The sequence below is a fragment of the Malaya genurostris genome, chromosome 2 (genome assembly GCF_030247185.1).
Source record: "Malaya genurostris strain Urasoe2022 chromosome 2, Malgen_1.1, whole genome shotgun sequence".
Taxonomy (NCBI): Eukaryota; Metazoa; Arthropoda; class Insecta; order Diptera; family Culicidae; genus Malaya; species Malaya genurostris.
Window position 1 is genome coordinate 312,562,461 of NC_080571.1, and position 19,364 is coordinate 312,581,824.

The 19,364-nt window shown below is 39.8% G+C and overlaps 1 protein-coding gene across 3 annotated transcripts in view; it reads right to left on the reverse strand.

Annotated features, from left to right (window-relative positions):
- Nucleotides 1–16,624, reverse strand: part of LOC131431123 (plasmanylethanolamine desaturase 1) — a 66,784-nt gene extending 50,160 nt beyond the window's left edge. For 2 of the 3 annotated variants that reach the window (XR_009229650.1, XM_058596635.1), the window contains exon 1: nucleotides 16,330–16,624. The gene's annotated coding sequence lies outside the window, so the exon portion shown is untranslated. Of the gene's footprint in view, nucleotides 1–6,801; nucleotides 6,938–16,329 lie in introns of those variants that run through there. The other variant, XM_058596636.1, reaches the window with a different exon arrangement.
- Between the last annotated feature and the right edge of the window lie 2,740 nt (nucleotides 16,625–19,364).

The following is a 19,364-nucleotide window of genomic DNA, read 5'->3' on the forward strand; positions in this document are numbered from 1 at the left end:
ACGATGAAGATTGTAGGTTCATATTCTGGTTCCGAAGAATATTCTTTTCCGCAAATTTTTGTTTCTGCCGTTCATTATTCTCACGTTTTCTCGTACGTTTATCGCTCGTTAGTAGTATACTAATTTGATAGAATATGAAAATACAAGCTGATCGACAAGCCGCAAAATTATGAAATAACACAAAACCGTTGAAAAATTGTTCCAAGATCCGTCTGACCTGTGCGGAAAATATGCCTGTTCGAAAGAAATCACTTCATGAAAATGAATCTTTCTGGTCATTAACTGTCAACGTATCCCTTTTCTTACTCCAATACTGAAGTGGAACTCACTGAATCAGAGATGTCAGGTGAAAATTTCAAATCGTTAAAAAATCCTGCGTACTTCCAAATCTCTATGAAAAAAATAATACACGGAATCGGTTCTGCAAAAACAAATACCACGGCGATTTTAAGAATTTTCAGACTTCTTGAAGAATGTTTACGAAAAATAATGATTTTCGAAAGTCTTCAAAACTGTCTGCATCAAAAACATATCAGCAACTTATTTAAGATATCTGCCGATTCACAGTCAAGTTTGCGGACATAGCTTCTGCACTGAATTTATCTTCAATTGAATAACCATTTCTACACTCTTAGAAAAATATAAATTTACGCTTGACGTAAATTCAAGCATGTCGCAATTTTTTCGATGATGGCACAATGATAGATGTAAATCTATTAATATGTAAAATTTTTTTTTTGTCTGTATCAATGTAAATTTCATCTAAAACAACTGTGAAGTTGAAGATATGCCTTATCTTTAGACGCATTGAATTGCAAATTTAAGTGAATTACGACGCTCCTTTTATGTGCATCTTTAATGACGTAAATTTACACGATTTTTCTAAATGAGTACACTCTTAGAAAAACCAAAAATTACGCACGTCGCTAATTCAAACATGCCGTAATTTCTTGAGCGACAACAAAATATTACATCCATTCAAAGCAAATTAAAGTTTTGTGCCAATTTCACAGTAAAATTTAGTTGAATAAGCTGTACATGATTAAAACTTACATGCTTTGAGGTGTAAAATTGAGTGAATTGTGGCGCCTCTTCTATCTGCATCTACTTAAAGACAAGTTCACTGGATTTTTTCAAAGTGTGATTACGCACTATGAAAAAATCAAGCGAACTTGCGTTTAAATAGATGAACTTTTTCATACTCAGTTTACAAATCCAATCAGATTTTACTAGATGATATCACAAATGAACTCTGAAAAAGAGTTCATGTTTGAAAGCTATCGATGGTTTTTGCATGCATTTTCAATTCCACACATTTAAGTTGCAATGAAATTGTAAACATACCACCAATACATATCAAGCTGCATTGATCCAGTTCATTTTGTATCAAACCTAATGAAGCTGTCAGTTTCAATTAAATTTTGCACAAACATGACATAAACTCATAAAATTCACTGAATGAACATCATGTGACAGCTAACGATCATTTGGTTACGTGTTCATTCTAATTTGAATACTTGTTATTAGAAATGTGATCAAACCACCGGTACATTTAAACATGAACTTTATTCTTCTCGAACTCATTTGTGATATCATCTTGCTAAACCTAATAACTCATTTGACAACAGCGTGTAAGTTCGAATGAATTAACATGAGAATCAACTCGATGATCAAACAAAGGGTTGTGGTTTTTTATTTGAATTTCCATTTATCGCCAGTAATGGTAAATCTATAATGTTATACTTTTTAGGATGAACAGTGACGTATTGTAAATAATTCTAATGAAGGTTGATTTATTTATTTATATCATTTATTTGGGCCCTGCTTTATCCTAATTATGGTCGTTTGCCAGGTCGTCTGAGAACAATATTTCAGTCAAGAGTGGCTTTTATCATATCAAAGAACGCTCTCTACCAACTCTTCACACGATTCAATCAGTGCCATCAAAGAGAGACGGATATCACCGCAGCAATAACAAACTGGCATGGTTCATTTAACATACAATTGACATCAGTGCGAGAGCGAATTTCTCTCGATGACCTGTCTGAGAATCAAAGGTTAGTACGCTGCTGTGGGGATTCTCTCTGAAGTAACAAACAGTCGCTTATTCTCGATTCGCGATCCGATTCTTTATGGACAGTTGATCGTTGCGATAGAATCATTTTACTATTGCTGCTTATTCTAACTATGTGCGTATAACCTTTGTATGAGTTGTGTTTATGAAAATGTCTGTGAATGCTCCACACAAGGATTTTGAAATATTGCAACCTAGTATGAGAATCATCAAGTTGAATCATCGATTCGATTTTCTGCGATAATTGTCAACTTGCGATGCTCTCTTGGTAAATTCCACACAGCACCGATCATTATCAGACTGTAAATTGTTTTTAAGGCCCGTGAAATACTCAGAGTATGAAGTGGTGTGAAGAAATGTAGAAAAATCATCTCACAGTTCATGCATTGAGAGACAGGAGTTCTTGTAGCATCATCTACCGAATTGAAAATGTTGTATACAATATAGAGAAATATCGAGCAGCTTCTGTCAAATTATCCCCAATCACCAACACTGATTTCAGTTATCAAAACTTGTTTACCAATTATCTTTTAATTATCCGTTACTCGTTCGAGAGATATTTATCATTTGAAAGGATCACTAAACAGGTCGATAGACGAATTTGAAGCACTTATCATAACCAAGCAAATAGATCGAAAAAATCTAGTAGCAATTATACGAAAGCATGAGTTGTCTGCACTGTTCTCGGTAACCGGATTTAGGAAAAGGAATGACGCGGAATGATTTAGAGTGTAGAGGAGTGAAACGTTAGTAGGATCAGGAAGAAAACGTGCTTTCGTAAACATAGTACAATTGTGAACTTATAAGACACGCTGAAACAAATAAAAAATAATTTATGACTTATTATATAACCAAAACTTATAAACTAATTAAAACTTAGAACTGGTTATAACTTAATGCATTCTAAGTCAGAAATTGAAAATGATAGCTGAACGTTGAAGTAAGTAGATCTAGATGTGTTTTCTGAAGTTACTGAAATTTTGAATTTTGGGTGGGTCACTTCTTCGCGACTTTTTACGGAAACTAATGAATATTTTTCCAAACCACAAAAGAATTGTAGCTGAAGATTGAAGCTACACAACGGTTTAAATAACCTGGGGTAAAAACTTAGTTTCAATGGTTGCTTCTATCAATTTCCTAAAAATGTCCTGCTTAGCCCCGATCTCTCCTAAGTTGAAATTGTGAGTATATACTTATTTCTAAATTTTGGAGACGACATTTTACTAACAAGAAATAAAGTTTGATAAAAATAGGCTTGAAAAGCCTCAATCATAATACTCTAAAGAGAGTAAAAAGATGAAGACGAATGTCATTTGGGGTAACGGCTCCAGTACGAAAACCATTAACTAGATTGAAATCTGCTGGCTCTGTTCGATAGATTGACCTTAAGAGTAAGATGAAAATAGGTGCATTCGATTCGAGTTTTCGCGTCGCTATAACAGTAGTATTGAACAACTTTCGAACTATTTTTGCAGTGGTATTGCTTCTTCAAGCCAAACCAAATAAAGGGTGATTTTTTGCTGGTATCTTTTTGGCAACACTGTTTTTGACAGATCACGCGTGAATCGGGTCTTGTGTCATTGTCAAACTTGTTGAGTTTGGTCTATAGTGAAAGTGTCAAAAATATTATCGAGAAGTTTGGTAAGACCCTTTCCATAAAGGGTTTTCCCCCGCCGGTAGGAAAACGGGTTCCAGCCAGCCACGCCGGGACTTAAAAGTGGTTGAGTACATCAGGAAAAATGCATCGGCGTCGACGCGGGATTTGGCCAAGCAGTTCATCACCAGCATTGGGATGATTCAACGGATCAAAGTTCGGAACTCCCTGAAAACGTACAAGAAACAGAAGGTGCCGAAAAAGTCCCTGGTACAGCAAGTTCAGGCCAAAACAAGAGCGCGAAAACTGTATAACCAGATTCTACAGAATAAAGACAGATGCATCCTGATCGACGACGAAACCTACGCCAAGGAAGACTCTCGAGCGCTACCCGGACCGCAATATTATACGAAATCGGTGTACCAGGACCTGGACGACGCTGACACCACGGTGGCGATGGAAAAGTTTGGGCAGAAGGTGTTGGTCTGACAAGCAATTTGTACCTGTGGTTTGCGGTCATCGATTTTCTTCACGAAGGGCACAACTAACGCCAAAGTGTACGAGGAAGAATGTTTGAAGAAGAGAATTCTGCCACTGTACAGAAGGCATAAGGCTCCTCCTCTGACTGATGTCAAAATATGTTTTTTCGCTTTTTTATTCAATCATCAATATTGCTAACTATTTTTCGATACACTCCTTACACCCCTTTTGACTATTTCTTGTGGGGCCATGTTAAGGCTCATGTCTACAAGGATCGACCAGCATCAATTGACGTACTGGAATCCAAAATTGAAGCATTTACTTGAGAAATACCGGTCGATATGTTGGAGAGAGTGTGCCAAAGTTGGATCTAATCCCAAAGTTGGATCTATCTATTCCAATAAAATTTCATCAATTTTTCATTTTTTTTTCAAAGTCAAATCCTAATCCTCTCAAAAAATCTGAATGTATCCAATTTTGGATGGTAAGTCGAGTAATCGGCAAAATTTCCGTTGTGCTATTTCATTCGACAATCTTATTCAAATCTGTTCTTGATTGAATATTGGTAAACAATTCATGGCGACTACATACGTCATAGCGAACCCATTAAATATAATTCGGACGAAAGAAAATAATAATGGTCTATTAATATTACTCGCTGCAGGGTGACCTCGGTTCGACGAAAAACCCTTCCAAATCTATACAACTCATCTATGAACTATTTCATTCTGCCTCGCGATGACAATTTTATGCCCAAACGAATGGCAAAATAAATCATGAAGTAATGATTTGATTGTCTTACAGCAATTGCCTATCATTATGTTTGGGTCAAGCAGTATAGTGTCAATGACCAATAAATTGCTGTTCTCACTCGCTTAATGTTTCATGGACTTTTTGTAACGATTCGAAGTTTAAATTTATTATCAAGTAACTTCCAATTGAAGAAGATTTTTTACTTGATTTGATGCTTGTCAATACTGAACAAAGGGATCAAGTTTAATATATATGAGCCCATTTTCGAAACTGTGAACAAAACTATTCGGTAGCCCATTTCGTTCGACCTTTTCTTACAGTAAACAGTCTGTTGTCTCCGCGCAAGTTTTCGTCACTTGGGGTAATATAGAACTGGATATTCACCAATAAGATACTGTCATGGGACAAAACTTTTGCAACAGTAATACCGAGACAGAGTCGACAATTCCGGGGATGCAATCCTGCCAATACGATTGATAAAATCATGTATATTGTGAAATTCATTCTGTGGACGAAGAGACACTTAGCAACGAGAAATAGCTGATGCAAGAATGTGGTTCAACTCCTAAACTCCTCTGTTTATGGAAAACTTTAAAAGTCTTAGAAACATCACCATGCTTGATATACCCGTTTGAGTTCATTCTAATAAAACAGTTAAATTATTCTATGTTTGATATTTGAGAAGCCATGATTTATAACTTAAAATCTTTCCCCATATTCGAATGTGCGCTTTTTATTACTATGAATAATTCGAAATGGATTATTTATTTTTCTATCCATCCTGTACATGACACCTAAAACCATGTATGTGCGTTTATTAATGCATGATGCATGACTGCTCATCCGACACCTATGAGCTCTTAGCTTTATCCATTCGTTTTTTGTCCCTGCCAACAAATGTGCAACCGCACACACTCTGCATCAACATAGGCAACCGACGAAAGACAAGAAAAACTACCAAAATCGGAAGGAGTGCCATACGGCAAAACATAAAAAGGATGACGTCATGCAGTGACACTTGGCTGTTCACCATATTATGTCAGAGGAAAGCTATAAAAAAAAACACAAAGACGACAGAAACATTTATGATCAGACGTTTTTTGGGGTTGGCTATGTGGTAAATTGGGGCAAAGGAACGACTCACACTGCGGCTATTTGCTTTATTTCGTGGTGACATGAGTAGAAATATTGTATCTACTGCTACGAAAAATTCCAATTGGTTTTAAGAAATGCTTCATCGAAATATTTAACCCCACAAAACTCAACCTTACTTTGGAAGTTTTAGAAATACATTTCTGTGCGACATTCAAATCGGAAAACTTATTATCATTGAACGGAAATAACTTCTATTCATATTGGAAGCAAGAGTAACGAAGTGTCGTATAGCAAAACTTTTTGCAAAAGGAAAAGTTATTTATCCATCATTCCGTTAGTTGTCATCATTTTTTTGTTTGAGTATCCAGAGATCAAACTGTACAACATGTCAATAGAGGAATAAAAGTTACGGTGGCTTTTTCCCGTTGTCACTGCCCACGTTATGGCACGCTAATGATGCTTCCAACTGCTTCAACTATTTTCCTAAATAGAACTTGCACTTGTTGTTTCATTCCTACACATTCCATCTAGATCGGAAAACCCCTGTTTCGCCACCAGTTGGTTCAACGCTTTCTCGATACGATGAAACGCTTTATATCCAGCCAAAAATAGGTCAATCCACAGCGGCGCCGCATCCGTGCAGCACCAAGCAAACACCACACCAACATATCATCACTTTTCATTCACATTGGCTAGATCCGTATCGTATTTCGTCATTGTTGCTCGGGTAAGCAGCCGGTGAGCCAGCCCACCCCACACCAAACAACTCCCACCGCACACTTTATCAAAGCAAATATTCACAAACTTCCAAGCCGCCGCGATGGAGCCGCCAAAGTGCAACCTCACAATCCGCATAAGGACTTCCTTCACCAACAAAGACCGCGTCACGAATGTTAGATCCGTCCTACTGGGAAGCCCAGTGGAACCCTGGTCGCTGCTGCTTGCGACGATGTGCGGTACTATCGATTCCGTCCAAGTGTCACACTGGCGGAACCAGGAAAGCGTACCCTCGAAACATACACGCCACCCTGCTGCTGCTGCTGACGGTCCTGTTAACTTACCACGGTGACCGCTTGCCTTGCTCGCCTGCTTGCTTACTAAAGTCGGTTAGTTAGTCCTTTGTGCTGCACAAAGGGCTGCTTGATTTCGGTGCGTGTATACATGCAAACCAGAAAACCCCATCCACATCGACAGCCGGCAACAGAACGCAGGATGATGATGACGATGACGAAGAAAAATGTTAATAAATAATTCAGCGGTAGGTAGCGAGTTCTTTTACGGTCAGGGTTTGGCCACGTTCATGTGGGGAAGGGATGTCAGCTTTTTTTAGTTGTGATATTTTTTTCCGTTTCGAATATTGATTTTATAACTCGGGCACTTGATAACTAATTTACAAATGTCCCTCGTGAAATATTAATGTTCATTTCGAGCAATTTGCGTAATCGATCCCTGTTTTCATCATGTTGCGCGATATAAAAAACGGCGTTATAGAAGACTTTTTTATCATCGAAAAGGTTAATGTTGTATCTCTATTGCTGCCGTTTTGGATTATTCGTATCAATATTGGCTCAATAAATCGACCTCGACGAGCTGGAGGGTATACTTAGTATTGTCTTATCAGTGGCAGGAATTTGATTTTATTCGCAAAAAGGCGGGTGGGTAATGTCAGAGACATAACTGGATGTCGTGAATACGAAAACAGCTGACATGTTCCTTAACACTTCCGAATATCAATCAGTTGATCAATTGTATGAAATTGTATGTAGAATTGGAAACGATGCACCTAAACTAAAGTACAGATTAGTTACATTTAACATTCTGAAACACAAATATTATGAAATAACCAGTATAGTTCTTTATAATAAAATAATGGTAGCTCTGGAAAGAACCTTTTATGAAAGCGTTTGTGATGGAGACTGATGAGTTGAATTCGAATTCCGATGAATGCCGCTGACTTTCGTCATCTAATTCCAGGTTGAACTGTTGTCCGTGGGTGCGATACTGATATGGTTGATGTAGGTGTAGCGTTTACAACCGATTATAATCTTCCAATAAAGCAAACATTAATTCGCTGGGTTGATCAATGATACAATAGGCCTAATTTATTGAACGAAACTATCAATATGCTATAGGGATTCGTTTCTAGCATTCAGAAGGGTCAAATTGCGTAATTCTCTACGATATTAAACTCTGGAACATTTTTCGCAAAAAACAAAGAAGGCTTTACTAGTTCTCGATTACTGTGAATTTTAATGGGATTTAAGGCAGTGATACCGAAGCGATTACGTGAAAACGCAATAAACGTTTACAACTTTTTATTACGAACTTAACTGGTTAGAGGTTAGATTTGGAGTGAAAAGAAAAAGGCGCGCACTCGTTGCGCTCGCTTGTAGTTTGACAGCTGATACTGAGAGGGGTCCGCCCATCTGGTCGAAACATCAGTGTAGGATATTGCTAATCCCAACACCCTCGCTCAATATCCGAAGTCTGCCAACCCAATGCTGGCTCGATGCTTGCGAAACAATCCTACCGGCAAACCCTTGGTCATCGCATCAGCTGCTTGCTCGCCAGTTGGTATGTAACGAACCACAATGCACCCTCGCTGAATCTGATCACGTACGAATCGGTGTTTCACATCGACGTGTTTCAAGCGACCGGTATCTCGTTCTTCCTGCACGACCTTTATTGTGGACTGATTATCCTCGTAGTACACTACTGGACCTTCCGGTACTTTCGATAGCTCCTTCATCAGACGAACCAGCCAAACACCATGGCATACTGCTGTACACAGCGCCACAAGCTCGGCTTCCGTAGACGATAGCGAAATAGTTGATTGTTTCCGGGTCAACCAACTCACAGATCCGCCACACACACGAAAGACAAATCCAGTCAACGAACGCCTATCGATAGGATCGTTCGCCCAGTCCGCATCCGCAAAAGCTTCAATTACTGGTGTATCATCCTTCGCTGAGAACACCAGCCCCAAATCCAACGTTCCCTTGATGTAACGCAACACTCTCTTTGCGTGTACCCAATGGTCTTCTGTTGGGCAGCTTTGGAATTGACTCAGGATACTCACAGCTGCGCACAGATCTGGTCGTGAAGTCAACGCAACGTAAGTCAGACAACCGATGAGTTCTCGATACGGTTTATCGGTTCTGTCTGCTTCATCCCCTTTCTTCAAGCGTAAGCGGCATTCAATCGGTGTCGAAACCGATTTGCAATCGGACATATTGAACCGATACAGCAGCTTTTCCAGGAACCCTCTTTGACTGATCCGTAGGCATCTGCTCTCAACGTCTCGATCAATCCTCATGCCTAGGAAACCGCGCACTTCGCCAACATCCTTCATCTCGAACTCGTTGGTCAAGCACCGCTTCACTGCTACTACTGCCTTCAGCTGACGACCGACCACCAGTAAGTCGTCCACGTACAGTACAAGGATCACTTGGCTGTTTCCAGACCCTTTTATATAGAGGCAAGGATCACTTGAACTTCGGCAGAAACCAAGACGTACCACGAACTCATGAAATCTCGAATTCCATGCTCTCGACGCCTGCTTCAACCCGTACAGAGAACGCTGAAGACGGCACACTAGATCGCTTCCTTGTTCGAAACCTTCCGGCTGGGTCATGAAAATTTCTTCCTCCAATCGCCCATTCAAGAATGCGGTTTTCACATCCATTTGATGAACTGCCATTCTTTGCTCGTTTGCAATTGCAAGGACAACTCGCACGGTATCCAATCGCGCCACCGGCGAGTAGGTTTCTGTGTAGTCAAAACCGGCCTTCTGACTGAAACCACGCGCCACGAGCCTTGCTTTGTAGCGCTCTTCTCCGTCAGCTTCATTCTGCTTCACTTTGAATAACCATTTACATGTAATTGGCACACGACCCTTAGGAAGTTTCACCAACGTCCATGTTTGATTCCGCATGAGAGAATCCATCTCCTCTCGAATGGCTTCGTTCCACTTCTCCCAATCCGGTCTCTTCCTCATTTCGGCTAACGAACTTGGTAGGTTGTTAACGAAACTTGTTGCACTCAAAGCATATCCAGTATAGTCAAGATCGTACTGGCTATGCCAACCGGGTTGCTTTCGCTCCCGCTCAGATCGTCGAATATCCGGAGATTCATTCTGTGGAACTGCGTTCTCTTCTTCTATGATTGTTTTATCACCACAGCTGCCATAGTCATCTTCCTCTGCATCATCATCGGAATCTTCATCTGGTTCAGCCGCGTCATCCGGAATCACCTCATCTCCAGCCTCGCTTTCATCATCGGACACATCCTCGATCACACGAACTGGATACACATTATCGTAACGCTCAACATCCGCATCAGCACCGCGGATCACTTCGTCTTTGTTCTCAACAAACAAGACGTCACGCACTACGACGATTTCCTTACGTCTTGGATCCCATACACGATAACCACTGTAGGAATATCCTAGAAACACTCCCTTCCAGGTCTTCGTGTCCAACTTCTTTCTACGCTCCTTCGGAATGTGAACGTACACATTCACGCCAAATGCTCGTAGATTCCCAACGTTTGGTTTGTTGCCTTCCCACAGCTCGTAGGGCGTCTTCCCTTCTGTAATTGCACTAGCAGGGCTCCGATTCACTAAGAACGCTGCCGTCTGGATTGCCGGTCCCCAAAAGTTCTTTCTAATACCGCAATCTTCTAGCATGGAGCGTGCTTTTTCCACAAGCGTTCTGTTCATACGCTCACTCACTCCATTCTGCTCCGGAGTGTAGGGAACGTTCCACTCAATTTGAATGCCCTTCTTTTTGCAAAAGTTTTGGAACTCGCGACCTTTGTATTCCCCGCCATTGTCACAACGAAGTCGCGAAATACGCTTTCCGAACTTGACACTCACTAAAGCTTCGTAATTTCTGAACGCTTCAAGAACTTCGTCTTTTGTTTTTATCAGACACACGATCGTAAACCGACTCCAGTCATCAATGAAGGTAACGAAATACCTTTCACCTTCGATGCCTACCGGTGTCACCGGCCCGCAAACGTCCGAATGAATGAGCTGCAAAACTCTCTTCGACTGTCTACCCTCGCGCGCGGAAAAGGGTTTACGCGATTGTTTGCCCGCGACGCACGATTCGCAAACAACTTCGTTCCCGACTTTCTTGGCGAATTTTGCACTCATACCGACGACCATTTCGTTTTCGATCAACAGTTTTAAGTTCTTGGCACTTATGTGTCCATACCGACGATGCCAAAGTTCGAGCTCTTTCGGTATTCGACCGCACGAATAAAGCACTGAATCGGGTGGTTTTTCGCGGTAAAAATCGATCTCGTAGAGCTTACCGCGACGCTCACCAACCGCAGTCACGTCAGTGCCTCGTTCAACACTTACTACGCCGTTCGCGAAAATCACTTTTAGTCCCGCCATTTCCATTTTCCGGACCGATAACAAGTTCACTCGAGCCTCCGGAATGTACAGAACATTCTTAAGGGTAACGCGAACCGATTCACCCTGAACGACGGCATACACAGTAATGTCACCTTGCTCCTTCGCTATGATGCATTCCCCTTCCTTTGCTACGGAGATCCGCATCGGCTGCTTCATCGGGACAAGCTTTTTAAACAGCTCCCGATTGTTCGTCAAATGCTCCGACGACCCCGAATCGATGATCCAGCTCACCTCATCCGTTTTTGAGGAACCATTACTAACACCGAGAAAGCAAACACTGTTTTCACCTTTCCCCAGATGCGCACTGGTTTTCTTCGATTCCTTCTTCTTATTTTTGTTTTCCGGACAGTCAGCAATCTTGTGCCCAAGGCGATTGCATCCGAAACACTTAAACTTCACTTCTGTCTTCTTTTTCTGCTGTTTTGCACCACTCGATCCACTGAACGCAGCCGCTTCGGCTGTTTTCCCGTTCAGACCAGCATTGTCTCCCTTTCGCTTTATTTCCTCGTCGAGTAAACGGCACTTCACAAACTCCATTGATAGGTTTTCCTCCGGCATCGTTTCTAGGGCAGTAACCACTGTTGCAAAGCACGGCCCCAACGTCAACAACAGGTAGCAAACGATATCGATCTCGTCCAAGTTCACTCCGGTTGACTTATATTCCCGGACGATCCGCTCGAACGTGAGGAAATGATCCTGCAATCTACCACCATCGTGCCGCAAGGTGAGTAGTTTCTTCTGTAGATGAAGACGGCTAGCGATACTCTTCCGCTGAAACACCCGCTCCAGAGCCAGCCAAACTTTCCGAGGAGTCTGCATGTCTTGGATGTACTCCAGCATACTGTCGCTTATTCGAGAAATAAGCAGCGACTTGCACCGTCGATCCTTTTTGAGTCGCTTTTCCATCGCTTTGGTTTTCGCCTCACGGACATCAGCGGCATCCTCCTGCTTTACCACCAGCTCATCATCCTCACCCGCTTCCTGTTCGATGCACTCCTTGAGCTCATGTTCCTCAAGAAGTACCAGCATCCGGAACTTCCATTGCGGGTAGTTTGATCCATCAAACTGTGGCACTCTCGCATTTTCCGCTTCTCTGTCCATTTTTCCGTATAAATATCACTTTAACCGTCACCCGCGATCACTGGGCCCATAACCTAATGGGATTTAAGGCAGTGATACCGAAGCGATTACGTGAAAACGCAATAAACGTTTACAACTTTTTATTACGAACTTAACTGGTTAGAGGTTAGATTTGGAGTGAAAAGAAAAAGGCGCGCACTCGTTGCGCTCGCTTGTAGTTTGACAGCTGATACTGAGAGGGGTCCGCCCATCTGGTCGAAACATCAGTGTAGGATATTGCTAATCCCAACAAATTTCACACAGCGAAAAGTGCAAAAATCTAACCAAACTGTTCTAGATTTGCACTAAACTGGGGATATTTACCTTCGATTTGCGAGCAAGAAATCCTAATAGTTCTTTAGAAAACTTTTAGAGCCATTAGAACAGATGATTTTGTGGAACCTCTCCACCGTTGTTTTTTCATCAATGCAAATGACCGGCAGCTTTGACGTAATCGCTTTTGTCTAAAGCGAAACTAGCTGTGCAAACGACACAAGCAGCAGTGGCGATAGAATCCAAACTGATTCAATTTTTGTTAAGAGGTTTCATTTTATGTGTTTTCGTTTGGGTGGTTCTAACGGCTACAAAAATAGCCACATACAGAATTTTAATGTCGAGTATTACATTTCGGATTTGCATAATTTATTGAAAGAAACTATCAATATGCTGTAGGGATTCGTTTCTAGCATTCAGAAGGACCAAATTGAGGAACTCACTACGATATTCAACACTTTTCGGAACATTTTTCTCGAACGATTTGTTGTACAGCAGCAGATATTTTGTTCTCTTCCTCAGAACGCGTTCTGATTGGCTGGTGTTGACATGGGTCAAATGAGACAGGTTTTCAACTGTGTACTATCGAAATACTTCAATGCTTTTGCTATAATTGTTTAAGTTGAAAAATTTCGATTCTATTGGTAGTTAGATTATATAAATCCTTTCACAGATCACTGAGCTATGAGCCTAAAAAATACGAGCAAGGCAAACGCGCCTTATGGATTATCCCCTTTGATACTCGTTTATACCAAACATTTCAGGAAAGTTTAATTTCGAATTATTTGAGATTATGTCACACAACTGAATATTTTATTATAAAATTGTGAGCATATTTCCGATAGCATGTAGCAAAAATTATGTTAATTCGTTAGATACAACAATAGATATTCACGATCAAAAACTTATCACTCTCTCAGAGGGTAAATTTTGAAAAGGCATCCCATAGTAAAGTAAGTCGTATTCACGACAAAAAAGCTTCCGGTGATGAGCAGATGGTAAACTAAAATCAAATGTTTCCATTTGATTCCTGTATATTATCAAAATAGTAAAAAGATTTGGTACGCTCTAACCATTCAGGATATTTGAAGTAGTGGAATGGGCGATGCGCCTAACGTTCAAACTATCAAAGAAAAGAGATCGCCTTCCCTTTTCATCTCATCGAGATACATATTTTTGAATACAGTACAAACCAGAACATTTCAAAGTAGTTTAAGTACCGGAATTTAAACAGCTTTGTCTTCAACGCATCCTGACAGTACCTTTTTTAATACGGTGAGACTCAACTCAAAAGATATTATCTGTGAAATCGAATGAATTATATAAACGCCTTTCTTTGGATCAGATTCGTGAATTGTCCCGTTTTTTCGACGAATCTTGTTTTACTGTCTCATTCGTGAATGATCGCACTAAAATCAAAAGACAAAATTATCACTTCGAACATCATTCGCTTTCCCAGTTCGCTTTTACATCTCATCCAAGTCAGTCGATAAAACAAAATCGCTTACGTTCGGCTGGATTGATTGTCACAAACTGAAGCTGCTGAATCTTATCCGGGGTTGACTTCCGGTTCCGAAATTATAGGCTAAAATGTGCAAAAAATATGGAAATAAGTGCATTAACTTTTCTCGGAGATGGCTGAACCAATTTTCACAAACTAAGATTCAAATAACAGGTCTTGTTCTATAAAAATATCCTGAATTTTTTTATATCCGGCTCAGGAATGTAGCGCAGCAAGAACTACAACGGCTAATACTGGTTCGGATTGTAAATGGTAAACGACCTTTACTTTCTGACATATCAGAGACTCGGATGATTCGCATCGCTGATGCCTAAAATGACTCTTGTCACGTCTCTCTTTCCGTACTTTATCTTCACACCCTAGCTCCTAACTATGGCTCTACAATTTTGAAATTTTTTCTTCCCTCACGATCTCAAGTTAGTTCGATATCGTTCAAAAAACGAAAAAGGTTATTACATCCTTCTTTAGTGATTCTATTTTAAAGTCTGTTGTAAGAAAACTACAATGTTATCCCTTTTATATAGAGCGTAAGCGATAAGGGCACAGGTAATAACTAGAAGAAAACAGGTAACTGGGACTGGAAGAGTGAGGGGACCGAAAGAAACAGCTGGCTAGAATTGAAGAGTTAAATATTTTCAATGTTTGTCGGCTGTATCTAATTTTGATGGATTGGAAATTTGTCTCAAGATTTTTATATCATTGGATTGAGTTCATGATTATCGGTTCAAGCATGTTCTGCTACTTTTGACTTGAAATGATCAGGTAACCTTTCTGATTCCCTAGATGCTTTCGATATCTCTTCGATGTGCTCTTTGAAACTAATTTCTAATGTTCTCTTTGATTGTTCAATGTATAATTTATCACAAGGAAAACACGAGATTTGGTATACCCCAGATTTTTTTTTCAAATTAACTGCAGGATCTTTTGTGGAACCCAGTAAAGTTTTCAATTGGTAGTTCATACTAATGAATACTAAATCTAAACTAAATTTTCTTAACTTTGATTTAAATGGACGTGCAATGTTAGGACTGAAGTACTTTTCAAATTATCTGAAGAAGAGGTCAAAGTTGTAAGTGATTCTTTTTTATCGAGAATTGCTTGGAACCTAGATACAATACACAAACCAACATTTAAAATACTGTACTCTTCAATTCTAGCTACCTGTTTCATTCAGTCCCCTCACTCTTCCAGTCCCAGTTTCTTGTTTAGTGAAAACAGATCTTAAGATCTACACAAACAATCCGCAGCCTATGTATAATTTTTCAATACTGCTCATAGTCATAAAGCTACTTACTTGTCAATTCTGAGTTGTTTCAGAATTATTTTCAGTTATGCAAGGACTCCAGTGAAGCGTGAATATGGAGCGTGAAGATTAAGTTTTTCAATACACATTTTTATTCTGGTAGATCTTTCGGTTTGAACTGCAGGTAGTATGGGCCAAGGACAAAAAGCTCATTAACGTAGTTCCTTGCGCTGGCAGATCTTGAAGGCTAGTAGTTTTTGGATGAACAGACACTACCACAATGATCCAATTAGTTGAATGTGATATCACGACTATTGACCACAAAAAAGAAACTCACGGCTGTCGTCGGTTTCGTTGGTAGACCTCAAGGCCTATATTCCAAGAAGGTTTTGGATGGACAAAAACAGTATGTCAATTATCTGAATATAGTACTACGAGAACATACCGCACTCAAAAGCTATGCAAAGTCACCAGCCACGCGTTCATATACCGTTTTGTTTTTTCCCAGAGAATTCTTGAATACCCCAGATCTTAACTAGATTCTATTAAATCAAATAATTCCGTAATGTACATTTCATCAAATTAAGTTCTCTGGAGCATGTTGGATTGTTTCGTATACCGTATATGATTTTTATTGGTAAAAGTACGAAAACTGTACGCACAGTTATTGTAAACGTCATAAATTTTCTATTACATGGACCTTAAGGAGATAACACTCAGTCAATAAATACCATCAATTTATTAAACTTACCAGCAAAACTGCTAGCACTGAATAAATAATGCACGATTTTCGATGTTTACCCACCACATTCAGTAAATCTACCACAAGGACAAATGTTTGTTCAAACGTTTCACTGAACCCGCCGCGTCAAATGGTAACCATAAAACAAAAATCAAGAATTCACTTTTCTCGCCCGGCAGTGACATGCCCGACGAGCGGCTCGACACTGACTAAAGAAATGAGGTTAAAAGATTGTTTGATTTCTGCCACCTAAGTGCCACCAGCGTCGTCATCGTCGTCATCATCACCGCTGCCGTCGTCGGTTTGGGGCCACAATCGAACTACCACAGAAACGGAACCGACTAGTCACTACCCCACACCCACCCGGAACCGGAGGCGTCCAACAAAGTCAGCCTAAATCCCACAGTCTCATGCTTAGAGCATTGGTATTCGATTCAGGTTTTTGCTTATACCTACGAATGGGGCACGGGACGGACATAGCCCTTCAAAGGACTCGCGTCAACATATTTATTGCTACCGTCCGCCATCCCTTCCTGAACGATTGTTATTCCCCGTTCGTTCGTTCCCTTTTTGCCTACACATACCGATCATAGTACATAGTAGCAACCGATTAACTGAATGAGACTCCAGCTGATGACTGCTCCGTCTATATTTGTTTGTTTGTTTGTTGTTTTTTCGTCGAAGTTAATTTTCTCCGTTCTTCTGTCTATTTTCTTCTTCTCTTCTGTGTATTACTCGGTTTTTCCTTCTGGCTTTCAACGGCAAAAAACACCAGTTGCACCAACACTAACGTTCCATTTATTCTCAACGGACCATGTACTAGCAGAGAGCAGAGCAAACTGGATATTAGTAGTATTGGGATAGACTCAGTGCTCGGAACTCACTTGAATAACACCACCGACCGTTTGGGCGGCGGTTTAGTAGATAGCATAGCGTAAACAGCGTGTGGCCTTCAGGAGCAAAACCGACTGACTGCTCTGCTTTGGTGGAGCCGCTCGGTAAATAGATGTGAAAGTGCTTGAGTCGTTCTTACTAAGAACGCTTCGTGAGCGAAATTGTTTCTGATTTTCAATAGACAGGCGACAATTTTCAAATTGGAAAACGTACTTAAGTTTTCAATTCCATTTTTAATTTTATTTTGTAGAATTCACAATCAGAAAAAATTCTGTTCCAGAATGGCGTCAACTGACAAGAATTGACTCAATAAGAAAACTACTCAATTCACTTTGTCCAGAATTCGGCGGTTCCAATTGATTAGACAAACATCAGCAGATTATGATGTCATTCTTACTTACGGACGGTACTCTGCCCTTGTTTTGCATGCCTCGAACGAATCCAAATTGGAGTTTCAAAGAGTGCCGAAACCGAAACCGTAGAATGCGACTACGCGGACGATTAGAATCTGTACTCTCATTATCCGCGAGGTCTCATTCTCCGCATTCCGATTTTAAGTGGATCTAAATTGTTTCAAGTATTTTTGGAAATTTGATAGGGTTAAATTTCTGATTACAATTTGGGAATAAGTGATACTACTTTTAATATTACATATTATAACAATCAATACCCAACGAAAGGCATATTGCGAATCGCTAAATAAATAAGATGGTGATTGCGAAAACAGGAAAATGATTTCTTCAAAACTGAACCCGAACTTGCAACCCTTTTCCAAACACTGGAATTGTTCTACCGTTTTTACTATCCTGGGATGCAATTAAACACATCGCAGAAGACAATACGATTGAACAGAGTGGCGTTTATTAACACTTCACAACATTTTTAATCTTACCCGTGTGTTCTTATATCGCAAGCAAGCATACACAAGCTACACCCAATAATTTACATATTTCGTTTCTATTGTTCGCTCGGTAAAGATATACGACAAATCTGTATTTTCCGTCTATGAGATGTCATGTTCGTATATTATAATCATACCAGTTATTAGAACAAGAATAGTCTCTTAACTTTGCACTACAACACTATAGACAACAAAAATAAATTTTGCGCGGATCAAATTTTACATTTGAATCATTTCAAATACTTATTATTTAAATGTCCTTTGAATATTCGTTCAATATAATGTGTTGTTACGCCGAAGCTCTTCTAAAAAGTATTTCAAGTAGGAAACGAATTCTGCTCACAAAAAGGCAGATGGTTTCTTCTACCAATAATTCTAAAACAGCTGGTACAGTTCTAAAACATATGCCGTAGAAGAGTTCTCGTTAGTGTTTAAACATCGGCCAAATGTAAAATTTTAAGAGTTAAAGATAAAAACACTCCTGAATAACAAAAACCCTACTTCATTTGTTATTTCAGTTGTAGTTAAGTCTCAAAGGACAAATATGACAATATTTATTTTCAAATGATAAATAATTGGAACTGAGTTTTCATTTCGAAAATTTGAAGGCATATTTATTAATTCCACAGCAGTGAATTTTGTTACAAACAGAGAAAACTTTACATGGATGTCCGTTCTCTGTGTTTTTACTTCAACACTTTCATACTGCGCAGTACGACGAGCTCCCAAGCAACCAAAAGATCCAGACTTACTGAAAACATCCACTTCCTTGCTGCTTAATTGAATACGCGGAACTTCTGAGAACTAGAAAGTACAGAACAAATTCCGCGTGAACTTTCTCGCTGCTTAGTTACATCTTCATAGATGCACATAAAAGGAGCGTCGCGATTCACTTACATTCACAATACAAAACATGTAAAGATAAGTCATATAATTAACTTCACAGTTAATTTAACTGAAGCTTACATCGATACAGACGCAAAATTTATATTTACATGTTAGTAGATGTAATATTGTGTCATCGCCGGAGAAATTACGGCATACTTGGATTTATGTCAAGCATAAATTTCATTTTTTCTAAGAGTGTACACGTATGGAACTTTTGGCAACTTGAAAGTACTGAACAAGTTTCGTGTGAACTTCCTCGCGGCGTAAATAATAATTACTTAAAAATCCACCTAGCAATGAGATGATATCTTTTTTATCAATCCGCATGTGTTTTGTGCATGAATAATGTTTACGGTACTTT